The 15,981-nt window shown below is 45.0% G+C and overlaps 1 long non-coding RNA gene across 1 annotated transcript; it reads right to left on the bottom strand.

Annotated features, from left to right (window-relative positions):
- Nucleotides 1–318: 318 nt before the first annotated feature.
- On the bottom strand, nt 319–9,738 carry A230028O05Rik (RIKEN cDNA A230028O05 gene). Its single transcript, NR_040374.1, has 3 exons — nt 9,574–9,738; nt 4,540–4,664; nt 319–2,821 (listed from the first exon to the last, which is right to left on the bottom strand). It is a non-coding gene; the product is annotated as an RIKEN cDNA A230028O05 gene (long non-coding RNA).
- Nucleotides 9,739–15,981: the final 6,243 nt, after the last annotated feature.

The following is a 15,981-nucleotide window of genomic DNA, read 5'->3' as shown; positions in this document are numbered from 1 at the left end:
ACTTTGAGATTTCATTTCATGTGAATTAGAATAGTTGAGATAACAAACAAACAAAAACCAACAATAAACGCTGTCAAGGATGTAGGGAAAGAAGAATCTTATCTCAGCTGGTAGGAGCATAACTTTGTATCACTCATATGGAAATCAATGTGAGGGTTCTCAAGTAATTGAATATATAATTATAATATGCTCTACCTGTGTGACTCATTGACATATAATTTAAAGGACTGCATATCCTGCTACAGAGATACCTACACTCCGTGCGTATTTCGGCTCTATGCACAACCACAAGGAAGCAGATGAATAGAAACTGTGAATCATATATCCAATGAAAATTTATTTGGCCATTAAGGAAAATGAAATCATTAAATTTGCAGGCAATGGATGAAATTGAAATGTACTATGAAGCAAAAAAGTACTATGACTCAGATACAAGAAAGGAAAAATTGCATGTCCTTCACATATGAGCATCCTCATTTATAATGCTTCCATGTGCCTACATGACTGGGGATACATAGAGTATACTGGCTATAGAACAAGAAGGAAGACCATGACACAGGGAGAGAAGTATTGAAGAAGAGGGAAGGCACAAATGACAATTAAAGCGGAAGAGAAACGGATGCCTCCAGTAGGTGGAATGGTACACAGGAGAGCCAGGAGAGATGAGGGAGAAGAGAGGAGAAAGGGGGCCAACAAAACAAATTTTGTTTAAAGACATCATGATGAAATCGAATCCTGTGTAAGCTAGTTGAAAAATAAAGTTAAGAGAGAGAGAGAGAGAGAGAGAGAGAGAGAGAGAGAGAGAGAGAGAGAGAAAGCATAATGTTGGTAATGACCTCGTTTGCTCCTGAACTTCTGAATACTTAAGACGTTTAACATGGGTCTGGTTCCAGGTTTTGAGTGAATATGACTGGTTTGCTAAAGTGAACAGACCTTAATTGAGGGCTTCAAAGCTCTGGCTCTGAGGCAAAGTTTACATGGTGTCAAGAGGACAGGGGTCTGTGTGAAATGCCTGTTAACACAGACCTACTGGGAGAAAAAAAGAAAGAGATCAAAGTCTCGAGGGGCCAGGCCTCTGGAGGCATTGAGCAAAGCAGTCTTGGATATCACTTTGATGTCTGACTCTCAATATTAAGGAAACTCTCTGTGAAATATACCCAGTGGTTATCTGCTTTCTCTATGTCAACAATGAGCTGACTCGTGTGACAGATGCTACAAGATGATAGGATCTGGAACTCAGAGCACCTGCAAACCTCCTGTGCCACATCTTAAACTGGACTGCAAACTCACAAGTGTAGCGAGACATCTAACAATTTGTCCTAAGTTCTTACCAAATGAGACAGCTTGTCAGGCACACATAGTGGCCCACGCCTGTAACCTCAGTACCTGGGTGGCTGAAGGAGGAGCGTCAGGAATCCAAGTCCATCCTCAGCTAGAGAGTAAGCTCCAAGCCAGCTTAGGTTAAAAAACAATGGAAACACAACTACAAGTTAATTTAACTAGGAAATGTGTGACGTTGGTTTCCAGTGTGCTAGTGAAGTCTTGATTGTTCTTATAGTCTTAGCCCTTCCCCTTCAGTCCAACACAAAGGCAGGGACCACTAGAGGTCAGGCTTTTTGCATCCCTCTCCTTGAAGAAAAGCAATCAAGGCTTGTGTTAGCTGTGAGAAAACAAACAAGGGGGTTCTATACTGGCAAGCAGCGCCACCCTTAATGTCTGCTAGAAACTGGTCTGTTTCCATAGATTTCTAAGAAACAAAGGTTTCCTAATTTTCTGTGTCTGTTCCCTTGAATGTCATTTCAATCTACCTCTTATTGTAGTGTCCCAGTGGAAACAGTTAATCATTAACCGTGCCCTCTGCACAGGAATGGAAGTGATACTCTATACAGCTACAAGATAGGAATTTAATTCAATAAATAAGCAATGTAATAAGACTCCAGCCTGTGTAACCCAAAATCACATGATCAGTGAATGGCTAGGATGGGATTCAAAACTAGACATTACATAATTCCAAAGCCCATGGACTCACCACAAAACACTGACTCCTGCATACTTCTAAACTCTACTTGCTACAAAGAGCCATCCTTCTCGAACAAAGGGGAACTAAAGATGAAGAGAGATTTCTCCCAAGGTTATAGAGGACAACTTGCCTTGGCCATGGGCTAAAGTTAGCTCAGGGATCCCTTTGCATCTCTCGACACAAGCTTCAATACTAAGTGTTAAAAGTTAAGGACGAGGAAGACAGTTAACCCAAAAGCAGTAAAAATTAACTATGTTCTGATGTGTTGGATGAAAACTTGGGAACCTCGTGTGCTCCACCCTCGCCCTGATAACAGCTGCAAGTGTTTGCTTGCTTTTTCTAACATCTGGCCAGCCCCTGTGTAAACAGAGTGGAGGTCATCGTGGGGAGGAGCTGAGTGGTTTATTTCTAGGTCTCTTAAGGATACAATGAGCTGGGACAGAGTCTCAAATAGGAATTTCTTCCATGTTTTATGACAATGTCAGCAGCAGTTTCCAGCGGCGTTCTTCAGTCTCTTGCTACCAGTCTGTTTCTCATCCCTTTAACTGATCTCCACAAACTAGGTTACTTGCAAAGGAAGTTAGTGTATTTCTCACTGTCTGGAGGCAGAGAAGTGCAAAAGGTCAAAGGGTCCTGTGTGCTGAGGACCCTCTTACTGATGGAGTTCCCACGATGGCACTTCACATCACATGATGTGACAGAAAGACTGCCAGGCTAAAATCTCTCTTCCTCTACTCATGAAGCTACCACTGCAACTATAGTCTCCACCCTGAGGACTCCGTTAAGTCACATCAGCACCACCTGCAAATGCAATGAAGAAGATTATTTCAATATGGAGTTTGTAGGAATCAGACATGGACATCTTAGCATTTGCCTGTAATTCCCTTTCATGGCATGATAAGAAAAACAGTTCATCAAAGGTCTGCTTGGATGTTGCTAAGCACTCTGGATGATCCAAGGTCCAGTCTGGGCTCCACCTAGGACTGACCATGAGCCTTTGGGACATTATTCGTTTCAGGTTTCATTTTTAACCACTTGAGTAATGAGATGGGGGAGTCTTCCCTAATGTTTCATAGAACGTTACTATTCCATTTTTAAGTCAGAGTTCTAACAGTTAGCTCAGCCCTATGCTCATCCCACAAGGACATTCCTAGCTACTGCTTCTTTTGGTCTACTGAACATGACACTTTAAAGATTATCAACCCTCCAATTCTATATTTTCGTAGCAAACTCCTACCAATGAATAAGTTCACACTAACATCGGTCTTAAAGACAAAATTCAATCTATCAACAAGAGCTTGCCTTAAAAAGGCTATTTATAGGAGGCCTTCTTCTTGTTTAAAATCACACACAAACACACACAGACAGAAGTGGGGAGGGGGGAAGAGAGAGAGAGAGAGAGAGAGAGAGAGAGAGATTATTTACCCAAACATGCTTAATTTAAAATATGACTTAGATATTCAAATATACTTTTAAAGTTTGCTAATGCATTTTCTTCTTCTAAAAAAGTGTTTTGAAGTTATGGTCTTCTTTGGAATAAATATGCTAATTAAATATACTAAATGAAGTGCAAGCACAGTAATGAGTCACTGAACTTACAAATATGCCTTGAATTCCAAAACTGTTCAATCCCTGGGTAGGAATGACTAGCTGACGGAGAACTTACCTGAAAGAATAATAAAATCTCAAATAGAACTTGAGCTATTTTATGAAATTATCTTTTGTAATCCATCAAGGAATCATCAATATCAAGGGAGATTCTTGGTTCTTCCTCTCCTTTGATCCTTCTTCTTCTTTTTTTTTTTTTCCATTTTACATCTCAATTACAGCCCTCCCTTCCTGCTCTCTTCCTAGCCCCACCCTTACAAATCCCCCATTGTCCCTGAAAGGGAGTCCCCCACTTAGTAACTGCTACATCCTGAAACCTCTGGTCCTAGCAGAACTAAATACATCCTTTCCCACTGAGGCCCAACCAGGGAGACCAGGTAGGGGGAAGGAGATGCAATGGCAGGGAACAAAGACAGAGACAGACCCAGCTCCATTGGTTAGGGAACACACATAAAGACCAAGCTGCACATTTGCTACAAAAGTGTAGGAGGTCTAGGTCCAGCTCCTGCATGCTCCCTGGTAGGTGGTCCAGGCTCTGTGAGCCCCCACGGTCCCATGTTAGTTGACTCTGTAGGTCTTCTTGTGGTGTCCTTGATCTCTCCGGCTTGTTCAGTTCTATCCCCCATTCTTTCACAAGTCACCCAAACTCTGCCTGATGTTTGCCTGTGGGTCTCCCCATCTGCTTCTTTTCTTTTAAAACATGTGATCATCTTTTAGTACTAAGTTAATACATTGAAATAGAAGTAGAGCGGCATAAGGACGTCATGGATGGAACACATCTTATTTTAGGATGGTGTTCAAATAGAGGTGCCTCGGAGCTTCCCAGTGTGGTAATCTCCCCTCCCCCTCTCTCCCTCCCCTCAAATATCTTCCCTTCCCCACCCAAAACACCAACCCCCTTTCTCTCCAACCTTCCTTTTTATTCTCTCAAAACTCCAGTTGGCTCTACTTCCAAGATGGCTGAGGCTGTCGGGGTCCTGATGTCATCCAGCAGAGGGCGCTCTTGGAGAAGATTTGGGCATGGCCATGGAAAACTCTGGGAGGACAAGGACAGTTTCCTTTAGAAGAGGGCGACTGTGTTATCTGGGTTTCATGGTGACTTAAAGGAGAGCTTATTGGTCCTCCTTGAATTGCCTCAAATTTTCTGCTCATTTTCACAAAATTCTATCTATGCAGATGTTTTAGTGCTACATTCAGTAGGAGGGGGTGGAAGAACTAATTGTTTGTTTGTTTTTAAGCTATAGATTCAGAAGTACAAGGTAGCTAACTGCACAGGAAAGCAGCTGAGGATGGCAAATATCAAGCAAATATCAGCCAAGGCAGGTGTGTGTGTCAGAGACAGCCAATCTGCTCAAGCTGACCCTGTCTATCTCTCCCTGTCTTGTGAGGCACAAGAGAACATTTTTTCTCTCTCTCTTAAAGGCAGTGGCAGATATTATGGACAGAGCTCAAACAATAGCACAGAATCAACACTGGACCAGAAATAGATAGTGCAGATCCATAAAACTGTCAGAGGCCAAGAACAATCTTGATACTCTTTAACCTAGCAAAAGTTATCCATTGGAACCTAGAGACCAAACTCCAACACATAGCTTACAAATCAAAAGGAACACCAAGGACCAGTGGGCATCTGGGATGTGGTCCTGACTCTAAGATTTCCTGCCTGTTTCTTTGGTCAGGTCCAGTGGGTAAGCTTTGTAAAGTCTCATTGTCCTTGTCTAAGAGAACTGAACTGTAGAATCCATGAGATACAATTCATATTTCATGTTCTGCATTGGAGACTAACTTGTTAGAATTGAAATCCAAAATTTCCTTTGGAACGCCATAAGATGAGGAGTAAGGGTGTGGCCAGACATCATTATGTGGTTAAACATGAACTTAGGGATGACAGCTTTCATCTGGAACTTCGACGCATCCCACTTCAATGTCTTTCCACCCTTTGGTCCTCACCAGTGTAAGGGTGGGAACTGTCATTTCTTAGCTTGTATGTAGACTCCAAGATAGAATGACTGAGTGTCACCAGTCAATCCGCAGCAGTGTTGACATTTCCAAGAGCAGAATGAAGGAACCAGGAGACACTTCAGAGCCTAAATCCTACACATAATGGTTCAGTACACACCAGCCACAGGCATCAAGGTCATACAGTAATCAGTAGGATGAACCTGCAACATAGGCTAAAAATGTACCTTGTACCCGGTCACCACCTTACTCACAATCCCCAGGACCTAAATGACACTGTTTAGGTAGGCTTTTCCTGGTGAACCTTGGTTTCATCTCTAAAAAACAGCCCGTCAAATACAGGATAAATAAGTTAATGATTTCACTGGAAGCTAGTATCCACTGTCGAGCTGTGAAATAGGAATCTACGGACCTTCTCTTTCCACTGAGGACTCAGGTTGCTTTCAGTCAGTTCAATACTCTTAAGCTCACAGAGTTCTTCACTTGCTACATTTCCTTGGGTCCAGCTGATCTCTATTCCTTCACTTGCTTGTGTATGTAAGCCTCCTTGAAACAATAGTATCTAAATTGAGAGCTGTTTTGATACCAACTATAAAGCAGGTATACAAGTATACATCCTCAAACCCAAGGGCTCAGTGCAAGTTGAACCTTCCCGAGACATTTTTACATGAATCTTTGCCTAAAGGTCCTTAGGTAACTTTGATAGCACCATTACAGTAACGTCCTTTGTAGGGTCTCACAGCAAGCCTTAGGAAACACCAAACTGGACTTTCAAGTTTCAGCTCTGAAGCTCTCTAGCCACCCAACTATAAAGATTCCTGGGACTCTAATGCAGGATACAGTGCTAAGGAATAACTGCGTAGAATGGAGGCATAGCTGTCTTCTCAAATGCAAGTGTCTCAGATGGACTAAGAAGTAGATGGCAGACAAGTCTAGACAGAGGTCAGTGGCCAGGCCCTAAACTGCAGATCTACTATGCTGTGTCCTAGATAAAGATCTCTGTGCTCTAGACACCCAGGGGTTCTTTTCGACTAGACCTGGCTAAGATGTTGGGCTGGGTTAGGCTTCCTCCCCAGATAACAAAGTTCTGGAGTTGGTTTTGTGCCTAACAAGTCGGTTACCTCCTTCCTACCTCTTCTATTCAAGGACACATGCACACATGCACACATGCACTGTTTCCCTGGGGTCTTTACTGCACGAAAACAGCATGGCCGGACTACCAAGGAGCTATCATTCATTTCCAAAAAGAGGAAAAGCAAAGCTCAAATGGATCAAAGTGGCTGCAGTAGGTTGCTGCCCTCCATCCAACAGCCAAAAAGCTCACTGAAACGCTCTTCACATCCTGCCGAGGCCCAGCTCAATGACAAGCATTAGCATCCCATAGCCCTCAGGAATAGCTTGCTGGCCCAACCTAGTACTCAAGCCCTCCACACTCTGCCTGCCTCCTGTTCCTGTCCCAGGTGCCACATCTTGAGTTTGGGCTTCTCACCTCCTCGGCTTCATTCTCCCACTCAAGCAGACCATAAACACTACTACCTCCACAGATAAACTGACTGGGAGGACAAGGACAGTTTCCTTTAGAAGAGGGCGACTGTGTTATCTGGGTTTCATGGTGACTTAAAGGAGAGCTTATTGGTCCCATACGCATTTCCAGCTTCAAGGGTCCTATTGTCAGTGAGCCAGGCTTCCAGAAGCCACAGCAACATCCGAGGGGAACCACCCACACCTCCCCATCTCTGTGCCTCACCAGAAAGAAAAAAACATATTTGCAGCTAATTTTTACTTTAATAATATTTTTTGTGTAATTATCAAGGACTCTTAAAACTTCCCATCCCTCCTGCATGGTAGGAATAATAAACATGCCTGTTTTATTGGGGGGGGGGGGTGAAGGAAATGAGACCTTACACACAGAAAGGGAATATGATTCATCTCCAGCTAGCGGTGAGTCAGCTGAGACAGCCCAGGCACCCTGACACTGGGGGGGAGGGGGGAGCATTCACAAGGCCAGCCGTCCTGCTTGCTGTTATTTCCAAACCTTTAATATCTTCTGCAGCTTCATGCTTCTTGCACTGGCTCACTTTTGATTAAGTTCTTTATTGTGATGCGAACAGTAAGGGACTTGGTCTTTTCTACGTTCTGAAAGGAACTTGAAATGTTTTTATATTTTCCTAGGAGCTCTGAGCTTCCCAAAATGTGGGCTTCTTGGGAAACTTGTAGTGAGAATTCTGAAGATGTGCACAGTGAAAAATATCGGGCAAGGCCAAACATCCAGTTAAGGTGGGAAGTGGGGACTCGTCCCCAAACAGGCGGTGCGCTTCTCTGGAGTCTAAGGCCTCTTTTATAACACCTAGTGACAGTTTTTCTGTGTAGGTGCTGAGAAGCATAAGAAGAGCTGTGGTGAGCTACTTCTTGTGGAATCAGAGTATTAAGAAATCCCGGGAAAACTTGTCAAAAAGAAAATGCGGCTTTTCCTGCCCTGAGGCTATCTCAAGGGAGGAAGAAGAGAGTATATGGAAGCCTGCCTCCAGAAGACTGGTGAGAACAGAAGGGTTGGCCAGCCCCAGGACAGCCCTCAAGGCAAGCTATGACTTTTACCAAGCCAGACACTCACATAAAGGCCCTCAGTAAGGTGACTACATAAAATGCAACCCAAGCCAGACATTTTAGCGTGATGAAGGAAGCTATTCAGGACTCCAGGCTGTGGTGGCACACACCTTTAATCCCGTCACTAAGATGGCAGAGGCAGGCAGATCCCTGAGTCAAAAGCCAGCCTGGTCTACAGAGCGAGTTCCAGGACAGCCAGGGCTACACAGATAATCCCTGTCTATAAATTATATGTAATTATTATAAAATATATGTAATATTAGATAGATAGATAGATAGATAGATAGATAGATAGATAGATAGATAGATAGATAGATAGAAGGCCTACCTAAACAAAGAGAAGGCAAATCAAGAAGGGTGGGTGCTGGGTGGCCTTTGCCATCGGTGTTGATATTGACAAGGAATGAGTTCTACCCATGGAGCAATAACTATATAATAACTTATATCCCATACAAGAGACTTAACACAGGCACAAAGGGACTGGTTATCTGGAGGACATTAGTAAATCTCTCAGAAAAACTGAAAGAAGGCAGCAAGAGAGGTGGGGGCACCCAAGTTGAGATTTGATGGCTACAGAGGAACTGAGGCATGGCAGTAGGAAGTCAGGCAGAGGTCATCAAGCCCAGAAACTAGCCTCTGTGGGATGCTCAGGGAAAGGCAGGGTCAATCGGATATGCCTGCCATAGACCGCGGCAAGAATGACATGGGCACCCCGGGCTGGGTTTGGCCTACTGTGTAGACAAGCTGACATCTGTTTCTAAGTATGATTCGCCAAGTCAATTCTCCCCTCCCCGGGTTTGCTTTGTCTCTGCTGGGCAAGTGGTCTTCTCTCTCCATCAAGGACTCTCATCTGAGGAAGACACCACTTCCGGGTTTCACTACCAAATTCTCCCTGAGTCTCTAGCCACGGAGAAATGGGTTTGGATGATCACAGGAAGTACCTTTTTGGCAGTCCAACATGGCCAGAAATCTGAAGGGGGTGGATTTTAGTGGCTCTCCCTTTTTGATATTTCGCCTTTGGGAGACTCTTTCTCTGCTTACTTTCCAGGACTTACAAGTCCGGAGTTCCTTTGGACTTTAGAGACCTTAGGCTTTTAGAGACCTGAAGGTCACAGGATCAAAGAGGGACTTTCTCCTTTGGTCCTTAAGACCAACTGGTGAGGTAGGTTGAGAACAGGTAACAGTTAACAGGCAGAGAAAGGATTGACAGCTGCTGCCAGGAGCTCATCAGCCAGGCTTTGTATATGGAGCACCGTAAGCTTTCCAGCAGGAAGGAGGGGAAGGGTAGAAGGAAGAGGAGTAGCAAGCAGAAAGGGGGAGGAGCAGAATAGTGCCGAAGGACTAAACTAGAACTTTCTTCTTCGCCCCACCTCCAAACTTACCCCTCCCTCGCAACCCAGGGGGGAGAAAATGGGTCTGAGGCTGTGCGGTTGGGAAGGGCGGAGGGTAACATCTTCACAGATGCTGCAGCTTGGCCCTGCAGGGCTGCTGGGCCTTTGAAAGGCCACTTGTAAACTCTTGGTTCCGAACAGAAAGGCAGCCGGGAGGAGCTGGGGCGCGGGCAGGGGGAGGAGACCGGTCTGCCTTCAGTGCCTAGAAATCAAAGCAGCCAACCTTGGGCTTTTTCTTTCCTTCACACTGAGGCACTTTTATTGGCGAGATGAAGGGAGGCAGAGAGGGCCTACAGCCCTCGCTTCGCTTTTGGAGGTTAATGACCCAGTTAGCAGCTCTTGGCTGAGTTTCCGACATTTTGCAGACATCAAGCCCCGCGCCTCTGCCAAGTACATTCTGTTCCCTGGAGCCCATCCAATGCATCTCAGATTACTATGTAATGCGACAAAGAGGGAGAGGCGGCTGGGAGGGGCCCGGAGAGCTGGGCGGGGTGAGCGGGCGGTAGCCCCGAGAGCGGGACGCAGAAGCCGGCTGGCGGGGAAGAGGATGCCACTCTAAATACAGCTGCTCCAGGGGAGTCGCATCCCTCGAGGGGCTTCTTAGCTGGAGAGGGAGCCCGAAAGGAGGGTGGACAGGCCCTGTCCTCCAGGAATCCTGCCCCGTAGAGCCCGGCACGGTCCAGAACGCAGATGGGGGTGGGGAGAACAACCGGAGACCCGACAGGACAGCGGGAGGAGGAATCCAAGGGGCGGGCCTAGGGGCTCGGCTCCGCCCCTCCAGGCTGCCCCAGGCCCGTCCCAGCAGCTCCAGGGGTGAACAGCCTGCTGGCTAATTATAGACCTGAATGGAAAGCGGCGCTTTTGAATGATCTTGTTGCTCGCACTGCCTTCAGAGTCTGAGGAGCAGGTGCGGCCCTGCTATATACAAAGTGATTCATTTAAAAGCCCTCTGTCACGTACGCTCACTTACTGACACACAGGAATCCTTGTGCGCTCCACCACCCAAAGGATTCCAGAACTGGCTTAAAAGAACTTGAGCTCAGGGCAGAAACCAAGCGACTATTGGAACAACTTCACCACTCCTTAGTAGTCTCGCAGAGTAGATGAGAGAGGGTACTAGGCCTTTCTCAAAATGTTGAAAAGTAGGGTCTTTGCAATTTACAGCTGGAGAAACGGAGGCTGAGACAGAGTTTTGAGACGTGTCTGTGAGAGCGGGAAGTCAGTGTGAAGCTAAAGAGAAGCATGGGGTCCTGCCAGCCCCTTCCTCTGCCTGCCCAGACTGGAGCTTAACGTCTCCCATCCTGAACCTCTGGCACGGAAGAACACCCCTCCTTCTAGAATACCCCTCTTTCCTGAGTGTGGCACCTACCCGTTGCACCTCCCATCCCTGAATCCCACCAGTAAACCAGCTGAAGCCAGTTCCAGGCCTAGGAACTGGCAATCATGCCCATTTTCCCTAGTGTTCTGTATGAGTCAATCTGTTACGGCTCTGTCAGCACAATGCCCTGTGAGGAACTACAGAGGGGGCAAAACTTCCTTCCCTGTCAGCGTCTTACACCCACCTCGGGTTCACACTCACAGCTAGCCAAGACTTTCCATGACCTTGATGACCAACTGCAGTCTGCATAAGCACAATGGAGCCTCATGCCCATTTGATGGAGTCCTTGAAGAGTCTTGGAGGGAGGAAATGACTGGCTCATGGTCATCTGATGGTGAGTCTGTATGGAGAGAGCCCAAAGTGGGCCTGTCTGCATCCTGAGTTGAGGTCAACACACTTACTTCTTTCTTAGATCCGACCACAAGCCCACTCAGTCACAGAGAAATATTGCTGTGAGCAATCTGATTATTTGCTCTCTGGTCCCCACATCACCATACCAGTTTTGTCCACACTTATGAATCTGGGTGTAGAGAACTGTTATTTTTCTCTAAACATCTCTAAACCCAGCCAGTGCATCTGGCCTTAAATAGAAAGGCTGTCCGTCTCACCACCTAGGCCCACAAGTTCCACCTCACCTTTGCTGACCATTTTAAACTTAACATTTTCCTCGTTCAGTGTGAATGGTTAAAGAACCACCGTCGAAATACCGTGCTGAAAGAAACAGAAATTGGGGGGTAGAGATTATTTTAATAGCTTTTTACTTGCCTCTTGAAAGGAAGTTCTGCATCTTAGGATTTATAAGTATCCACCCTCCCCAACATACATTGTGTTCAGGCCAACCCTCCGAGCACAGTAAAACTCTCATATGGCTGGACAATATCATATGTACCTAAGCTGAAAATTGTCACGTGTCTCTGAAAACAGATGAATGTTCAAAGCACAGTCGAGGTTCAGCTCTGGGCTGCAGTACAGGTATTTAATCTGTGTGGGTGTCTACTTTGTTCTCTGTGAAAATGGACATAACCACGGCTTATAGAGGCTGTGCTGCAGGGCTGACTGGGGAAGGAGCCCAGTGACCAGAAAGGAATGAATGTCTCTTCAACCAGACTACTGAATTGGGAATCTGAATTCTATTTTTTGACTTGGATATATTTTTTAAGTTCCATGAATTTCAATTTTATCAAATACAAGAGGGTAACAATAGTGCATGCTTTATAATTATGTGGGTAAAATGAGTTTAAATGTAAAGGGATAAAATATATGCCTGGCACACAGTAAAGTGCTCCGTAGAATGAAAACTGAACATATATAGGGATTTCCTAGAATAATGCCTATCTGAAAGTGCACACACACTAAATAGCCACTCTATGTTTTCCTCATTTTTAGAATGGAATTCTCCCAAGATTAAATTTGAATACTATACATGAACAACTTGCGGTGCTCTCTAAGACAGCTCACAGCCAGCATTAGTAACTCCGTTGTTAGGGCACTGATTTGGTAAATATTATGTATTAACTCTGCATGATCAAACTTGACGAATGAAAGTGGATCGTGTCCAGGCCTTCAAGAGGAGGATAAGTAAGCAAAGACATGCTAGGAGCACATAAATATCTAATACCAAGGGAAACTGGTGTCTGCTTTGACTATCACAAAACACTAAGTGTCATGAAGCATCAAGAAGCCCAAGCACATACCTATAGGTGGGTCATTGGCTCAGGAATATGTGTGGTCATGGTAAAAAGAACACAGCACATCCTAGAGGAACTACCAAGATCTAGACACTTCGAGTTGACAAAAATTCCCAGTAAAAATAAGATAAAATAAAATAAAATAAAATGCAGCTAAACCCACCTCGGAATGGAAAGGGCATGCTCACCAGACTGCAAGATTGCCAGATTCAGAGATGGGGCAAAAGTCAAAAGACAACAGACTGAAAAGTGGAAACCAGGAGTCCAAAAGTTCCAAGAAGCCAGGAGGACCCCCATGGGTCCCACTGAGAATGAAAAGGCAATATTTGGAGGCCAGCTTCCTGTTCCAGCTGAGCAGCTGCCTATGTTGAATATGGAGTGGAGTGGAGGAGGGCTTTTCTGAGGCCAGAGCTGATGTGCCAGGGCCGACAGTGGGTTGCTGGCTCTTCCACAGCATCTTAATGTTCAAGGTTGATGTGTACTCGCACGTGTCATCCTTTATAACGCCGTTCAATGTGGAAATGGAGTGCATGCGTACTCCTGAGCATACCACAGCGACTCAAGCAAATGTAAACTTCCCGGGTCCCAAGGCTTAAAGGACAATCGAAGTGGTCCAGAAACTTGGTAGCCCTAGACAGACTTGTGTGTGTGTGTGTGTGTGTGTGTGTGTGTGTGTGTGTGTGTGTCTACCCCCTCAAATCAGTAAAGCCAAGTCAGAAAGCATGATGGGAAAAATTAGCATGTGGAACTTGAAGCAAAAATAAAATCCCTTTTGTGACCCTTCATCTGAAGTGTTTTAATTAACTGGTTTCTGGATTCAGTCCTTCTTTGATAGAAGAAGTGAGACAAAGGAGGTGGGAAGAGAGATGGAGGAAGGGAAGGAAGGAGAAGAGGAGAGGGAAGAAGATGGAGAAGAAGAGGAGGAGGAGGACATGGAGGAGGAGACAACTGGTTTTATTGTTTTCTGAAGCCCCCTCTTAACCGGATCCCTTCCCAGCTCAAGTTGGGGAGCATAAAAGAAACCCGACTGGCTTCATTCACTAAGGATTACAAGCAGCTGAAGGAGCTCTGCCCACCTTCCTGTTCCAACCTTTTTAAACCGTCGGTGGCATCGCCTTCATTGCAGCGGGGCAGGAAGTTTGGTGCTGTACTTCTCAAGCAGAGGCACAAAATGCCAGGTGCAGAAGTGCCAGCCCATAGAAGTTACAGGATTCAACCTCTTCCCACAGTGAGAGGTGTCAGGAGAAGAGCAGAGAAGAAATTCATGCGCGCATGCAGCCACCTGCTTGAGACGAGGACCTGAGACCCTGAATTCAGAGTTACTTCTCTCTCCATATAGCATGCACCTTTGAAGGGGAGCTTGGTTTTGCTGAAAAGAGGGGAGCTTTGACAGAGGTAACCACAGATTTAGACCCAGTTCTACTATACATGTACTTCTTACTGTTAGCAGGAGCCCATGTCTTCTGTGCAGCAGCAGCCACCATTGCAAAGCCCCGCTACTCTACGCCAGGCCCTGGAGGTCTGAGACACTAGTCCTTGGCAGTAAATTAGCAAACAGTTGAGCCAGTGTATGGCCAACTCCCTCTGAACTCCATGTTCTTCCTTATAGCACGCTGCTTCTGTGTGCCTGTTTTTCATCTTTAAAATATAAAATTATGCCTTTTTTTTTTTTTTAATAAAAAAGCAAGACATGGTTGGTCAGGTCTTTGGTCCCAGCATTTGGGAAGTAGAGGCAGGAGGATTAGGAGTTTGAGGTCATCTTTTACTTCATACCAAATCTGAGGCCAGTCTGGACTCCAAAAACAGAAATGCAATAAGCAAGTAAACAAACACATAGTACATGCTATATAAACCTTCAAATATTTACTTTGATGAACAGATTTTGAATGTGTTGTGTTCTACTTTAGGTCTCACTGTTTATGTAACTTAAGGATGTTGGATGCTGTCAATCATTGTCATCACACTCTGCCCCACCTTTCCAGTCCCAGCTGTCTCTATGTGCTTTCTCTCAAAGGCTTAACTTCCAACCATGGAGAACCCAAGCAGAACAGCTCAGGCAGGATGGCAGCTGACTCTTTATTCCTTGGTGTGGGAATGCTGTATCAAAGCGTTCAGACCCAACAAGAATAACTCTATCCATTCATAGATCCAGTCCAGTGTCTGGCAGGTTGTCCCTACCAGGGGCCAGGGCATTAGAGTTGGCACTGGAAATCCCCAAGGTAGGCAGCTGATAAACGCTGAGTCATGGGAGCAGGGTCCAATATACTTCTATCAAAGACAAAGCAGGCTGCAGCTAGACTAAAGTGGGTAGATCATAAAAAACAGGCTTAGAGCAAAATTCAGGTGGAAGCAATAGAGATTATAACACATATAGGCTTTCAGAATAGATAGATGTGTCCTTTATTCTCCTCTGATTACAAAGGCTAATAAGCACCATGAAAAGGTTGCTTGAGGATGCAGTAGGTTGGAAAAACACATTCATGGAGATGATGTTATCATATTCAGGGGAGTTGTCTCCTGTGTAGATGGGAGATACAAAGAAGAGGATGAGGAAAGTGGAAAGTGGGGGCCCTAACTATGTGTGGTGTGCTTGATTTCCTTAAGGAAAATGGAGATCTGAGGCAAATAAGGGAAACTGTGAGCATCTGCTCATCTTGACGATAAATATATGACATCTGTTAGAGCCTTTCTGTATGATTACTATTTAATAATTTAAAATAAAGACATAAAAGTAGTAAATATTTAAAATCTAATACATTTTATTAGTATCTGTCACTGTAAAAAATCTGGGGGATTTTATGAATAAAAACAGAGAAAGATAATGTGTTTTAAGTGCTACAATGTTGGCTGTCTCCTATGGTATTTCCAAGCCAAGGAACATGTCGGATTCTAGTAGGACTTTGGCAGTAGGCTTGTATGCCGATGCCGACACATGTGTGGAAAGGGAACTTCTGGGTTCTTTCAGTCATGTGGTCTCCCATCCCTAGCTGACCTTTCTGGCCAGGAAGTACAATTTTGATTTAGGAATTGGGATCTATTACACACACACACACACACACACACACACACACCAGGTACTTGAAAAAGACTCGCCAAAAATCACAGCTAATGCTACAAACCCAACACAATAAAATTTATGGATAAAAGACCAAGAAGGCTTAAACAGCACCATCAACCAGGGCATCTCATAGCATTGATAGAAACTACCCCCACAACAGCCCCATATGTCCTTTGCAAGGGAACATGGCACGTTGGTCAAGAGAAACTGTCCTGACCCACAAAGGTTACTGTCGCCCTTGAAGCAGAGCTCCCAGACCCTCCCTCAAAAAGAAG

The sequence above is a fragment of the Mus musculus genome, chromosome 16, assembly GCF_000001635.26.
Source record: "Mus musculus strain C57BL/6J chromosome 16, GRCm38.p6 C57BL/6J".
In the NCBI taxonomy this organism is placed as follows: Eukaryota; Metazoa; Chordata; class Mammalia; order Rodentia; family Muridae; genus Mus; species Mus musculus.
The sequence above is the reverse complement of the archived record's forward strand: the minus strand, read 5'-3'. Positions and strand labels throughout refer to the sequence as shown.